This window comes from Sminthopsis crassicaudata, chromosome 5 (assembly GCF_048593235.1).
Source record: "Sminthopsis crassicaudata isolate SCR6 chromosome 5, ASM4859323v1, whole genome shotgun sequence".
In the NCBI taxonomy this organism is placed as follows: domain Eukaryota; kingdom Metazoa; phylum Chordata; class Mammalia; order Dasyuromorphia; family Dasyuridae; genus Sminthopsis; species Sminthopsis crassicaudata.
In genome coordinates, this window is record NC_133621.1 from 144,050,560 (window position 1) to 144,067,005 (window position 16,446).

The following is a 16,446-nucleotide window of genomic DNA, read 5'->3' on the forward strand; positions in this document are numbered from 1 at the left end:
ATAGTTGGGAATTCTTCCTCAGATGAGATCCTTAGACTACCTTGAAGAATTATCATAAAATCTAGTATTTGCTGGCAGAACCACTTCTTAGGATAAAAGTAAAACAAACTGAAATTATGCATGTCATTTTCATGTAGTCACTGCAGGTCCACAAGATTCCCTTCTTGAGTTGTTGACTCAGTTGGTTCTAACTCTTCTTAATTCCATTTGGGGTTTTCTTTGCAGAGATACTGGAGAAGTTTGCCATTTCTTTCTCCAGATAAATTTCTATATGAGGAAATGGAGGCAAACAGGGTTAAGTGATTTGTGCAAGGTCACAAGTTATTAAATAGTGAATGAGGCCAGATTTGAACTCATGAGGATGAGGCTGGGCATTTTATCCATTGTGCCACCTAGAATGCCCCTTTTCCCCTTGAGAGACGGATTTTTATGTTAGAACCATTTCTAAGAGAAGAGCCACAGAGGTGCTTTTTGACAGCTCCTCTACAGATGGTAACTACTACCTATATTGAATATTTAAATTCAGTTTCACACTTTAATGTGCATCATTTTTGTAGTTTTTCTAGGCCTCTTTTTTTTTTGTTTGCATTTAATGGATACAAGTCTTAGAAACATTACTGAATAAAATCCTACTTTTACATGACAACCATTTTCAATATTTTTGGTGATGAAATGCATACTGAAAAAAAAAACTTTTCTTGTGCTGATTTACTTTGTTATGTATGAGTGGAGGCTATAAGTATCATTTGAATATTTTTGTGAAATAATTTAAAATAAATAATTTAAAATAAATGGCATCTATTAATTTTTAAAATTAATTCATGATTTAAGTATAAATGCTATGAATAAAAGTATGTTAGAGGAAGGGTTTTTTGTTTTGATTTTTGCTTTTTCAGTTTTGTGGGCTTTTATACCATTTTTATAGTGCTATTATTTGTACTAAAGCATTTAAACCATTATACTTTAAAATCTGTCCTTTAGCCAAATATAACTTCTTAACTGTTGTAGCTCAAGACTTTTTAACTTTTCTGTGTCATAGACCCCTTTGAGCTATCTGATGAAGCTTATTAGCCTGTTTTCAGAATGTTTTTAAACTAAATACATAAAATTAAATCATGGGATTGCAAAGAAAACAAAATATACTGTAATACTATTATCAAAATATAAAAATACAAACAATTCAAAGACCCCAGATTAAGGACTACTGTTGTACATATATTTTAACATATTTAACATGTATTGGACTATCTGCCATCTAGGGGAAGGGATGGGGGGAAGCAAGGGAAAATTTGGAACAGAAGGTTTTGCAAGGGTTAATGTTGAAAAATTACCCATCCATATATTTTGTAAATACAAAGCTGTAATAAAAAACTACTATTATAAACAGAACCAGCATGGTTCTTTGAACAAAGGTTGGAACATAGTCTTCAATATCTAATATCATGCATGGTTTTGCTTTCAAATATAGAAACCATGTTTTAAGCTTGTAACCAACCATTTTGTGACTTGTCTAAAAATTCTTCTGCAGATCCTACATTTAATAAAATATTTACGTTATCCTACTTAGTCTTTTGTACAATTTACTCTGATGTATTTGTGTTCTTAATGGGACAATTATATTTAAAAATTAAACCTAGTTTGAAACAGGTTCTGTTTGCCACCTGACATTACATAACCATTAAGAGATGGACTTTGCCATTTTATTTTATTGATACTGTTGTGATGACCAGATACTGCTGTAGAAAATATAAAAATTTCTTCAATGACTGATAGTTACCAAAATAAATTTAAAATATGCTGAGTAATCACTCTAGTCACTTAGTTAAGAAATAGTGTTTAGATGTAGATATTATTGTCCCAGGGAGAGATTGACTGTAATAAGAGGCAAATATGTAACTTTTATTTTTTGCCATAGCACATCTGGCATTGATATTTAGATTATATTTTTGTTTCTTCTAAATTTGTCTGATCTTTATACAATTATAATAAGCTAATTGTTAATAGAGCTAATCATTAATATACATTATAATATAGTTATACTATTATGTTATATATGTTTTATATTATATGTAATGTAATATTACATAATATAATTATGCAATTATAATAGAGCTAATCATTAATATTTAGTAAATATGTTTTTATATAATATATATTTATATTTGTATGTACACACATATACATACCATATATAATGTAGCATATTTGTTTTTGTAAACCAGATGAAACCAATCTTGATCAGCTGAAGTAAATATTACTGGAAAGATTTCTTCATTTTAAAGCCTTGAATTTTTAGCCGATAGAATTATATTTTTCTTTAACAATTTCCTTACAGTTTTAAAGTACTCCCTTTGTGAACTCCATTTCTCACATTTGGAATTTATTTTCCATTATTTTCACTTCTAACTTTTTCTTTTCCCACTTTTCATATTTGATTTCTTCTTTTGTTTTTAAGCAAAGCAGTTTGTCCAACTCTTAAATTATAGACATAAGTTCTTTTTCATTTTAAGTTTATAATTATGTAGCCTATTTGAATTTTTCCCATTCTTGCATCTTGTGGTGTTTCTTCAGAATGTGGTACATTTTGTTGTGCTCCAATATTTAACAAAAGGCAATTTTATGTATCTAAAATTTTCAGAAAATGTCTGAGCTGCCCAGGACTTTTGAGATCATTTAATCTATCCTTCTCATTTCACAGATAAAATTATCATCCAAAGTGAAAGAATTTTTTTTCCAAGGTCACATAACTTTCAGTCCTGTGACTCAAATTCCAGTGTTCTTTCCAGTGTGTCACATTTCTGATACTGAATATTTTTGTAGTAAATTTTCATAATAAAAAGTGAAACCTGGGGAGAAAACACCTTTCAGTTATATAGTCTGATAACTCAGCAAGATATTTCAATTAAATATTTGTGAAGTATCTCCTATATACTTAAGTACCTAATGTACTTTATATGTTACTTTATAAAATTAAATGCAGAGTATAGATGTATTTAACAAAGGTAGTATGTTTTTCCAAAGTTAAATGTTGAACCAACAAAATAAAATTATAAAAAAGGACCAGAAAAGATAGTATACTAGTAGTAGTGTAATGGCACCTAAAGTTTCCAGTCAACTACTTACTTTGAAAGTAATTAATATGTAAAGAATTTAAAAGTATCAGCTTGTTTTACCAAACAATAATTGATCACTTTTGAAGTTTCTCTTCTTTAAAAAGCTCTGTTGCCTCCAAGCTTCTCTTTTGGCCTATGTGGTGCATATTTAAACCATTTTAGGACCTTTTGAGGGAAGAAGATACATTTATCCTAGGTTCTCAACTCAAGTTAGTACTATCTAGTCTCATCTGATTAATTTAGAAACATTGAGAAATTCATTGGGGAGGAGTGGGTTGAGTTTTATCCATGTAGTTATAACTACTTTTAAAGCTGATAGAAACTAAGGATTAATTCTCTTAAAAGTATCTTAAAAAGTGCATTGGTAGAGACAGTCAAGCTTGATGATACCTGTTTTGTATTAGGAAGGAAAGATCCATTAGCTTTTCAGAGCCCCAGCTTTCTTTGATTGTATCTCCTGAAGACTAAAGAACAAATGCCAAAATGCCGATTGAACATTCATATACTTTTATTATGAATTATTCTTGTTGCTTAAGGGTCACTGAATAATTTCTTCAGCATAGTAATACTTTACAGTTTTACAGTATCTTAAGAATTTTCAGAATTCTTACAGACATTTTTTCCCTGGGATCTTCATATCAATATTGTGGTTTTAAAAAGCTAAGTAATATTATTTCTGCCCTTTTGGTAAGCAGATAGGCCTAATGGGGAAGTGTGTGTAGTTTTTATTCAAGATCTCATAATAGACAGTGACAATGCCAACCAACAACTGAATCTTAGTTCTCTTGATGTATGATCCAATTTTCTTTGAATCTAATTGTGCCACTTTTGTTCCAATAAAATTTCCTATGTATTTATGTATTATTATTGGTTCATCATTTATTATTTTCTGTTGTGATAAGCAGAGTTACAAAGATGTGTAAGACCTGGTTTCTGTCCTCAAAGAGCTTGTATTATACTAGGAATAGTTTTGGAAAGCATGAATAATGAAAGAATTCATTTTTTCATTTATATATAAGAATGAATGTCCGGGAGAGTAATCCTTTTTTAATTTCAGCATGTAGAAGAAAATCACCCACATATTTCAAATGGTTACTTTTCTTATATCATTTTCATTTACCTTTCATGTTTCTTTTGATTGTATTCTAAGCTGATACATTCATTTTCCTCTTTTGTGACTTTAGGCAAATCACTTAATCTCTCTTGACTCTAATCTCATTTTTGAAATGAGAGTTGTACTATATTACTTATGTCTTTTCCAGTTTTAAAATATTTTATCTTGTAACCTGTGCCAATAACATAATTGCTTCAAAGATTTCTTTATATGATGTTAAGACTGTTAAATTTATAGCTATGTGTAGTTTAATTTGCCATTCACTTGTAGATCATCTAATATAATGTATTTGGCTCATTTGAATTCCCAACAAAGAGGTATGTGGGCGTGGCCAATTCTTTAAGTAGGTTAAGATGAATATGTACATGGTATAGTTTTAAAATATGCTAAAAGCAAAAATAAAGACTTTAAAACTGGCTTTAGATTTCTTGTGTCTCATGCTTTCCAGTGACATGTGTCATAGTTATGACATATGTCAACGACTTTAATAATTAAGTACAGTAAAACTATCACTGGATTATGAGCTATTGAGTCTTGGGCCTATTTCTAGCTTAGTAGCTAAATTCACTGTATAACTTTGGGGAGCCCTTTTAGTTCTAGGTGTCAGTCACAAAAATAATTAGGGTTGGACTAGGTTTCTGTTCACTTCTAATTTTTGGTGAATTATTTTCTTTTTTTTAATCTTTTTTAGAATCTTTTTTTAATCTACTTTTGCATTTGGCTAGTTGAACTTTTAAATAGGTTATTTTGTTCATTGCATTTTTTTCCATTTCACAAATTATGTTTTTCACCAAATAAGTTTCCTTTTCATACCTGTTTTGTAAGATGTTATATGCTTTTTTCCATTATATCGAATCTATTTTGTATGGAGTTACATGCTATTTCCATTTTATCGAATCTATTTTGTAAGGAGTTATATGTTTTTCCATTTCATCAAATCTATTTTTAAGGAGTTTATTCAGATAACTTCTATTTTCCCTTTCCCATACCTTCTTGCAAAGATCTCATTTCCTTTCTCTATTTTTCTTCACTTTCTTTTAAAATCCTTTTTGAATTCTTCCAAGAGAGGTTTGTGAAATGGGGACCAGCTCATATCCCCTTTTGGGGCTTCATGTGAAGCTGATTTGCCTTTGGAATCCTCAGGGTTTGAGGTCTTTCTCTCTCTCTCTCTCTCTTTTTAATTATAACTTTTTTTTTTAATTTTTATAATTGTAAGTTTTTTTGACAGTACATATGCATAGGTAATTTTTTTTTTTTTTTACAACATTATCCCTTGTACTCCCTTCTGTTCTGAATTTTTCCCCTCCTTCCCTCCACCCCCTACCCTAGATGGCAGGCAATCCCATACATATTAAATATCTTGTAGTATATCCTAGGTACAATATATATATATATATATGCAGAACCAAATTTTGTTGTTGTTGTTGCAAAGGAAGAATTGTATTCGGAAGGTAAAAATAATCTGGGAAGAAAAAAAAAAATGCTCACAGTTTACACTCACTTCCCAGTATTCCTTTTCTGGATGTAGCTGAGTCTGTTCATCATTGATCAATTGGAATTGGATTAGCTCTTCTCTATGTTGAAGATATCCACTTCCATCAAAATACATCCTCATACAGTATCATTGTTGAAGTGTATAATGATCTCCTAGTTCTGCTCGTTTCACTCAGCATCAGTTGATGTAAGTCTCTCCAAGCCACTCTGTATTCCTCCTATTGGTCATTTCTTACAGAACAGTAATATTCCATAACATTCATATACCATAATTTACCCAACCATTCTTCAATTGATGGGCACCTGTTCATCTTCCAATTTCTAGCCACTATAAAAAGGGATGCCACAAATATTAGAAACACTGCTGGTATGCAGTTTGATAACTCTTTGGGCATAGTTCCAAATTGCTCTCCAGAATGGTTGGATTCTTTCACAACTCCACCAACAATGCTTCAATGTCCCAGTTTTCCCCGCATCCCCTCCAGCATTCATCATAATTTTTTCCTGTCATCTTAGCCAATCTGACAGGTGTGTTATTTGGAACACTCTTTCATATGAGTGGAAATAGTTTCAATTTCATCATCTGAAAATTGTTCATATCCTTTGGAGGTCTTTCTCTTTCTTCATAAAAGCTATCCATGGTCAGAGTTGTTTGCTTGTTTGCTCAAATATTTTTAAAAGTTGAGGTTTCTTACTCCAAAGGGGTGAAAGCCTCTTTAGTTTCCCCTGGGGACAGTGCTGCTGACAGACCTTCAGTGCTGGGTAGGTAGTCAGGTCCTATGGTCTTTGGGGTTCCATGGCTCCCAATTTGCGTTTTAGATATAACAGTGTTTGGAGAGGCCTGGCAACAACAGGTTCAGAAAAGGATTTCCTGGGATGTAGCACTTGTTAGGTTTGTATTTTATCCTAGAGTCAAGAAAGTTTCAAAGGCACATGATTATATAGTTGAAAGGAAATTTTCTTCTTTTTGACTTTTATAATTCATGAGGCTAAACTCAGGAGAACGAGAATTAAATAATTTATTATGAGTGTATAAAGGTAGCAAACATGTTGATGGACATTAATGAAAATCAGCAATGGATTCCAGGTAGTGCTAAATTTGTATTGTGAACTTTCATGTTGAGATAAACAATTCAGAGAGATCAATGCCAGCAAGTTGGCCTTTGCATCTCAGTTTTCCCCCAAGGTAGCAAGAACATGAGAGTTTGCAGATATGGGGGTCCTTATGAAGGTCATAGGTAGTGGGTGACTTGTTTATATGATAAATATTGGGGATCTGGATGACACCTCCCCTAATACTAATTGACAGGCAGTTTTAGGAACAATGAGTCATTAAATTAGGATAACTTTATCAGTAATACCTTTGCTTTAGGAATGTCAATTTGGCATCTGTGTGGAAGGTGGAATGAAGAGAGGAAATTCTTTACTTTTTGTCTGATTTAGTTACTGCAGACAAGTATTTGAAGTGAATTTGTGGTCCTTGAATTTTGTTGGTAATATTCTAAATACACAAGTTTTTCTATATAATATAATATAGACAAAATATTTTACGCCTTTTAAGGAATAGCTTATGTTCTCTGTCCTCGATGATGCCATCTCATATCAACACAAACTATTTTAATCATGTTCTAAACTTATGTTACATATTATTTGAATTATTCATTTAATAATTATGCTATCAAGTAACAGACTATCTTGAAGTAATTGCTCTTCTTCTGTTATATCACTTTTCATGTATTTCTATAGACCAGTGTTAAGCTAAGAATATTTTTTACATTTTTATATAAAGTTTGGCTTTTGAGTATATTTTGTTGAGCACTGTTCTATAGTAACTAGAATGTAAGCTTTGTTAAGGCAAGAATTCTCATTGTGTATATTTATTTTGGGCATACTTCCGTGCTTTGAAAAGTGATTTGCAAATAATATTAGAGAGTCAGTAATTTTTTTGTTGATATTGTAAAATTTCCTTAAGTGAATTGACCAAACTTATGAAATAAGTATCTTCTGAATACTTTGCAAGCCTTACTGGTCCTAGAATATTGCATTTTATTCAGTCTTAAAAATAACAAACAAATTGAACCAATGACATGAATTTTATTTGAATGTCTTCTCGAAATACTATAGTCCTAGTATTTAAAATGTTATAATAAAGATTTAAGTGAATTGTTTCAGTTTTGAAAATAGAAGTGTATGACCTTAATACTATTACAAAACAGATTCAAAGTTAGCAAAATATATACTACTTTTTGTAAAAAAGAATTATTTATACAAAGCATCTGTGAAATTTTTAGTCCAAGTATGTTGGAAAGCAATTGGAAATGTGGAAAAAGTTATTAAGTATTCATACTCATTGACCCAGCAATATCATTACTAGGCATCTACTCCCAGAAAATCAAAGACACAAAGGAAGGTCCCATATGTTCCTAAATATATATATCTGTGATTTTTGTAATAACAAACAAGAAAAAAATTGGAAAACAATTAGTTTTCTTAGTTTCTTAATTGGGAAAATGAGAAAATTGGACTAGCTGGCCTCTGAGGACTTTTCATTTCTAGGTCTCTGATTCTGTAAATACTTTGATAAATCATGATTTATCAATATTTCTATCTACCTATATGTAACTGATGAAGGGTTTAGCAAATTGTGGTATATGCATGAAATAACACATGAAACTACTAATAACATATGAAACTACAAGTATAGAAAATTTAGAGACGTATGGAAGGATGTAAGGGTCAGGGGAAGAGCCATGCATGGTGTAATCAGGAAGTACTAAGGTCTAGAAACCTAAGATCTGGGATGTGGTTTTCTGTGATCAGCACTGACTTGAGGTGGGAGCTCTGGTCTCATAGAGATGCGCATCATGTCTCCTCTAATTGGCTTTTAATGAAGTTCTAGCCACAATCACTGGGTAAGGAGCAAGACTTTGGTCTGGTTGTGCTGGGAGATTTACCGACTTCATCATACTGTCTCCTTAATGAAGGACTGCTGTGGGTGCTTCTTTTGTAACAAAAACTGATATTTCCAATACTTTTTGAGTGACTCTTTCAGCTATATTGGATAAAGTCAATTCAATCTCAGAACCTCTTTCTTGAGCTTCTTTTGTAAGCTGGCATGGTGAATCTAAAGCACTGTCTCTTAAAATGTCATATAATGGTGCTAACAACATAATTTTTGGAGATGCTTTTCTTAACAGGAGTAATATCAGCAGCCACATGCATTTGACACATAGTAAGGCTATCTTCATTCCCTGTGCCATTCAAATCTTTTATAAGGCTCAGTTAAATTAATATGTGGGGCACTGAAAAGATAAATCTCTTCATATCCTCCTTATATAGAGGGATATAATAGAAATAATCTTTAATCCAAAGAGGCCATTCCCTGGGCAATTGAGGAGATGGAAGCTCAAGCCAAATAGCTTGTTAATCATTGTCAATCAACATTCTCCATTCTTCAAATTTCCTTTTTATAGCAAATTCAGGGGAATTCCAATTCTTAGAGAAGCTTCTAAATATCCTTGGTTAAGTCGCTCCTGTCCTATATCTAATGATGCTTGAATTTTTTCACTTTGTAAGATGTCTCTTCCCCACAGATTGATTGGGATCCTTTCAACTGTAAAAGAAATAAAAAACTTTTGTTTTATCTTCAAATTCCCATCTCAAAGAGGTAGCACAAATTCTAGCTACTATTGATCCTTTTATGACAGACATATAGGTGTTTGCTATAATATTTGGCCAATGATTAGACCAACTGGCACCTCTAATAGCTGTAAGATCTACACCTGTGTCTACCAACCTTTTCAATGGTTCATATAAATAATGAGCAAAGGCCATTCAGCTGTAACAGCTGCAGTTTATAATATTCCTGAATTTTGTTGCTGAAGTTAAAGTTTGACTTCAGCAAAGTTTGAGTAACTATCACCAAATCACATTTCAGGAATATGAATCAATAAACCTGATGTTACTTCTCTTCCTGTGTCATAGATCACTGTCTGTCTATGTCTATGTTAGTGATTGGGACAATAGCAACACATTCCTCGGTTTCCCACACTGTCTTATAAGCACTCTCTGGGCATGAAGCAATCAAGCGAACTATGTGGTGGAAGCAAAGGATCTATAAGGTGAACTAAGACAAGTTTCAACCCTCCAGGGAATATCCCTGTAGTCCCCTGGGCATAAAGTTCTACTTTCTCTAACTGCAATTCCCTACTCCCACAGGCTTGCTTAAAGACTGACTGAGCAGGTTGGAATGCTGCATTTTCAAAGGCTCTCTGAGCATAATAATTGCTGCCATGAAGGCACCATAATTGCTTCTTGCCTATTTCTCCCAACCCTGTATAGTGCACTGTGCAGTAAGTGGAAGTACAGTCACAACATTTGAAATTTGAGCCTGCGTTGTGGAATACTGGCCAGTGCTAGTAATTACAAGCACAGATTCTTCTGGGTCCTGATGATCATTGGCCATGGCATACTTCCGTCCCGAATTTAGCAAATTCTGTTAACCATACAACTGATTGGCCAGGAGTAAAACAGGTAGATGCTATGGATTTCCAATCATCGGGGTGAGGGCATATCTACTTGATTATAGCTGTAACATTTGTATGGTATAGGGAGCTTTAGGGCCATAATTAACGGAAGCTTGTTTCACTTTCTTCAACATTTTAAATGGGATTAGGACATAGGTCTGACCTCCAGCCCTGGCATCCTCTACTGGATAGTCCTGCAGGCTACAGTGGGAATCTTATGGAATTATATTCTCCCCCTTGGCAGCTGCCGTTATCAAAGCTTCCTGTAAAGCCATGTGGGGGTGGCTCTTTCTGTGTTCTATAGGAAAAGCAACAGGTCTTTGTAAAGTAATCTTTTGTCTCTTCTCCAGTTTATAGCCTGTAGGCGGAGCTCTTGCATTTCTTGTTCTCTCTGCCTTAAAATAATCCTTTGTTCTCTGCCTCAGCCTTTAGGTGGGGCTTTTGCACTTCTTGTTCTTATCATCATTTGGTAGTCTTTGGTTTGTCTTCTGACTCTGCCTGCAGGCGAAGTTCTTGCACCTTTTGTTGTTCTATCTGCTTAATCCCCTCACCCATCCCTAAGTGCTGAGCTGTACTTAATATATGTGGGAGGCAATTTTTCTGTTGTTCTGTGACTGAGTTTTTACAGCATTCTTTTCCTCTTTGTTATCTTGGTCATTTTAGGGCACTGGTAGATGTGCTTTCAAAAGCCCATCTGGGCTTTCAAAGACAAATCCCCTGTTCTTCATCAGGCATGTTTTTTTGTTAAAAGATCATCCTTTTGATTTTTTAACTGGTATGTTTGAGCTGCATATACAACTGTACCCTCCGGTTTGGTCATAGGTAGACTTAGACTTCCAGATAGAGGACTATTGTACCTTCCCAGATTATGGGGTCTGGTAATTTACAGCACTGCCCCCACCTTTGGGCTGCCACTTGTGGCTTAACACCCAGAAATCACTATTACAAGTCACTCCTAATCCCCAGGTCCTCAGAAGAATCTTTGGTCATTGTCTAGTACAGTGCTTCTACTAATCTTACCTCAATCAGAGGGCTTTAGACATCTCTGGCCACCATTTCATCAAGCCCTGGTTTTAGGTAGGACAGAGCTCCCAAGGACAGCCACATGTAAGTTTAAGATCTTTTATTCCACGTGTTCACATCCTACCCTTCTGACCTCCTGCTCACTCTTAGTCAACTTCTATTAAAACTCCCAGTAGGACTCCTCCTACTTCCTCTTTCCCTCAACTTATTGTCTCCTTCCCCTGGTACTGAGCTAGCTTTCTCTTGGCCTTCAGAGGGGACTTGGTTTCTGTGGAGAAAATGCAAGAGGATAGGCCAGCCACCACAAGGCTGATGAAGATGGAAATGAATCTCTCTCCTTGGCTCTGATGCAGATCTCAATGAGATCAGAACTCCCACCCAGGAGGTAGTTCATGATGATCACAGAAAACCACATCTGGGAATCTCTGGCTTCCAGGCATTCAGACTTCCTGATAGCATCATGTGGGGCCCCTCCCCTGACTCTTACAGAAGGACTGTTTAATATTGTGAAGGTCCGGGCTAGCTCCTCTGAAGGGCTCAGAATAAGTCCTTAAATGTGAATAAGTCCTTGTCAGGATAAGCAAAAGTCCTTGCCCCATGTTGTGGGCGCCAATATGTAAAGTTCTTGAATTGTGAGGGTCCAGTTGTCTGCTCAATTATAATCCTTCTTTGGGAGGAGATCTGTAAAATCTTTTCCTCTGAACAGCTTTCTTGGGAGCTCTGAATCTCCTCCAGCTCTTGTCCTTCCCCAAATCAGACTAGTCTCCTTTCAGCTTGCCTGGCGTCACAACTCTATCCCAGAGTCGATTCTCCCAGACCCAATGCTGCCCTTCTTTTATCCTCCCAGAGAATAGGCATGTGAGAACTCTATGGGGCGTGGGGAAATACTTCCACCAATGAACTTGCTCCTCTTAGAATTCCTAAGGTGTAAACTCCCTTTAAAGGCCCGAACCAAAGGTCTGAGCCAGAGAACTGTCAAGTCAACCTGAGTTCTCACCTTGTAATTGTCCAGACAACCTGAGTTCTCACCTTGTCACTGTCCAGACAACCTGAGTTCTCACCTTGTAATCCTAACAGAATATGATGCTGATAGATATAAATAGAACCAGCAAAACAAAATACAAAACTATATAGTAACATAACTATAATAATGTAAGTGAAAAGAGTACAAAAAAACCCAACAGAATGCTGGTTAATTGTAATAATCAATCCCAATATCAGAAAATACGTGTTGAAATAAACCTTTCTTATTTTATTATACAGGTAGGGAACTGGGAGATAGACTGTGACTCAAGGTATTTCAGTTAAAGATTTTTCTTTGTTACCAGAGAGATTTGAGATGGAGGTAGATCAGGAAAAAACTATAACTTTTAATATAAAAAATGTTAAGGTGGGGGGATATTGTCTACAACTTCCATAATATTAGTAAAGGCATCAATAGCAAAAAAGGCAAAAATCTTAAAAATAATATTACTGACAAGTATAAAACTACATGAATGGGTGAGAGTATATAAGTTTTTCTTTTGAGGGGTCAAAATATAAGTGCAATTTTTTTTTTTTTGAGAGGGAGCTAAAATATGATTTAATCATTATTTCCTTGGCTTACAGGCAGGAGTGCAAACTGATGGTAAGAACTGACACTTCTCTCCATGCATTGAGAGAATAATCTTTGGGAATGTGATGGGACACCAGGATGCTCAAGAGTGAATCTGGTCCTCCCCCTAGAATGTCAGAGGATCCAGCCATTTTTCTTTAAATTAGCAGCTGGGAATGGAGGTGGTTGAGATGGTCTCAGTTTTAAGTTGGTTAGTATGGGAGACGTTTGTCCCACAGCATTAGGACATTCAGCAGTAAAATAAAGAATAGATGGCAGTATGGGGTTACAGCTAGAGAAGAAATGAACACAGAGGAAGACATCTGGAAATCTATCCCTTGACAATAGAACCTTGGCTAAGATGTTAGGATGTGGAGGTGACTTCAGGATTTGGGTCAGGTGGAACAGAAGTTGTGGTGTGTGAGGACTGTGTCTGTGAGTGTGGGGAATTGTCTTACTGAATCTACAGCATGGCAGAGGAGATAGGAGCAAGGACATGCTGGGCAGGATTCGCTTACTTCCCCTCCAAGCTAAGATATTCCACATGCCCTCTCTTCTTGAAACTCTCCAGGATTTGGAGAGAAGTTGGGGAAGGCATAAGAAGAGGGAAGACGTTTCCTACCCAGTCCTGATGACTTTTTGTTCCCTTTGAGTCTGTTACCTTCCCCCAAATCCAAAGCCCTGAGATGCACTGTGGAATGGGGCTAACCCTCCCCTGGATCACTGGCTTAGAATATCATGTCTGAGGGAAAAGAGAGGTTCAGGGTGGACAGGAAAGAAGGACAATAGCATCGGCTTATAATAGGAATGATTGAGAGAGAAAAGAGAGGGAGGGAGGGGAGAAACAGACCCCCGTCTCCCAGCCCTCATTGCCTCCTCTTTCCATGGCCCAACCAACTCAGCCCATTTAGCTGAGCATCTTGTGATGATTGAACACCATCTTACTCTGTTCTTGCACCTGCAGCTTTCATCACTGCTGGGCTCCTTCTACCCATTCCAGCACTGTGTTAGCTCGGGGTCTTGTTAGGGGGACGGCTGATGCAGCCAACGAACGGCCATCCTCATTCTCCTCCTCATTGTGAAGTGGCTGGGTGTAGGCATCTGGCTTTCTGATCAAAGGATCTACCAGCATGAGGAAGGCCATGTACAGGAGCAGGGCACCCACTACAGACAGATAAATGATGATGATGACCTTGATAGTGGTCGTGCTTCTTTCCTCATATTTAGACTCACAGCAGGCAGTAAGCCTCCACATCATGGCCTGGTACAGGCATTGGTTCAACCACATGTAAACAATTGCACTCTTTCTGTTTCACATTCTGATTATAAATGTGTCCACTGATGTTGCGGTATGGTGGGCAGATACATTTGCATCGGATGTCTTCAGAGCTCTTGCCTGCCTGCGCTGGGGAGATGGTCACGTACCAGGCCAAAGCCATCAGAGGTAAAAGCTTCATGCTTATCAAGACTCGATGGGTCAGCATGACCAAATCATCTTCTAACCTCTCAACATCAGCACCGGGCCCCATACAGTCCCCTAAGTGCAATGTTTTGCAGCATTTTTTTTTTTTTGCTCTGACTTTCTACAACAAAAAAGTGTTGTAAATCCCAGATTTCAATGATAGTTGTTGTTCCCAAAGCTCTATATCATTACAGAAACAAACCTATATCCAAAAATACATGTTCATAACATATTTGGAAAACTATTTCCTGCTTAATATATCACTGAATTTTTTTTAAAAACCATCATGTCCAAAGCAGTAAATGAGACCATTGATATAATAGAGAGCATACTTAGTTTGGGGTTTGAAAGAGCCCTGGGTTAAATCGTGCTGCATTAACCCAACAAATAATTTAGTCTCTGAGCCTTAGTTTTCTCAATTGTAAAATGGAAATAATATTATTTTATAGGATTGTAGCTGAGATTGAATAAGAAAATACACATATATACATGTACACACACACAGATGTGTTAAGTACATATGACTACATATACTCTTAAACTATTCTCTATTTTTAAACTTAATATAATTTTATTTAAAATTCTAAATTCTCTTCCTTCATCTTCCCATTTCCCATCCATTGAGAAAGGCAAGAAATAAAATATGCATTACACATATGAAATCATGCAAAATACATTTCTGCGTTAGCCATGTTCTGAAAGGAAATATAGCCAAGAACAAAAAAGAAAAAAAAATGCTTTACTCTGCGCTCTTGAGGCCATAAATTCTCTATCTGTAAGTAACATTTTTTAAAAAATCATATGTTCTTTGGAATTGTGATAGATTGTTACATTGATTAAATATATTAGGTCTTTCACATTTGATTGTTATCCTTATAATATTGCAGTAATTGTATAAATTTTTCTTCTGAGCTTGCTTTGTATCAGTTCATATATTTATTTCCAGGTTTTTCTGAAATATTCTCTGGATCATTTTTTTCACCACAGTAGTATTCTATCACATTGATAGGCCCTAACTTGTTAAATCATTCGTCATTTGGTGAGAATTCCCTCAAGTTTCCAGTTTTTTACCATCAAAAAAAGAACTATTATAAATATTTTTATTGAAGCTTTTTATTTTCAAAACCATATGCAAGGATAATTTTTTAACATTGACCCTTGCAAAACCTTGTGCTCCAATTTTTTCTCCCCTTCCCTTCACCTGTTCCTCTAGATATGACAAGTAACCCAATATATGTTTAAACATGATAAAAATACATGTAAATCCAACATAGGTGCACATATTTATACAATTATTTTGCTGCACAAGAAAAATCAGATCACAAAGGGGAAAAAAAGAAAAAAAATGCAAGCCAACAACAAAAGAAGTGAAAATACTATGTTGTGATCCATACTCAGTTCCTTTTTCTGGGTGTAGATGGCTCTCTTCATCACAAGATCATTGAAACTGGCCTCAGTCATCTCATTGTTGAGAAGAGCCATGTCTGTCAGAATTAATCATCATATAATCTTGCTGTTGCTGTCTACAATGATCTCCTGGTTCTGCTCATTTCACTCAGCATCAGTTCATGTAAGTCACTCCAGGCCTCTCTGAAATCATCTTGCTGATTGTTTCTTATAAACAATAATATTCCATAACATTCATATCCCATAACTTATTCAGCCATTCTCCAGTTGATGACCATCCACTCAGTTTTCAGTTTCTTGCCACTACAAAAAGGGCTGCCACATACATTTTTGTACATTTTGTCCCTTTCCTTCCTTTAAGATCTCTTTGGGATATAAGCTCAGTAGAAAAACTGCCAGATCAAAGGGAATGTGCAGTTTGATAACCCTTTGGGCATAGTTCCAAATTGTTTTCCAGAATTGTTGGATCAGTTCACAATGATTATTGTATTCATATCCCAGTTTTTCCATATCCCCTCCAACATTTGTCATTGGCTAATATTGTCATAGTAGCCAATTTGAGAGATGTGTAGTGGTACCTCAGAGTTGCCTTAATTTGCATTTCTGTGATCAATAGTGATTTAGACTATGCATATGACTAGAAATGGTTTCAATTTTTTCATCTGAAAGTTGTCTGTTCCTATCCTTTGACCATTTATCACTCGGATAATGGC

General features: G+C 35.3%; 1 protein-coding gene and 1 pseudogene across 8 annotated transcripts in view; one reads left to right on the plus strand and one right to left on the minus strand.

The window, feature by feature from the left end:
- Nucleotides 1-16,446, plus strand: part of SRPK2 (SRSF protein kinase 2) — a 274,052-nt gene that overhangs the window by 138,947 nt on the left and 118,659 nt on the right. The window lies entirely within an intron of this gene.
- Nucleotides 13,772-14,351, minus strand: LOC141543336 (proton-transporting V-type ATPase complex assembly regulator TMEM9 pseudogene; annotated as a pseudogene).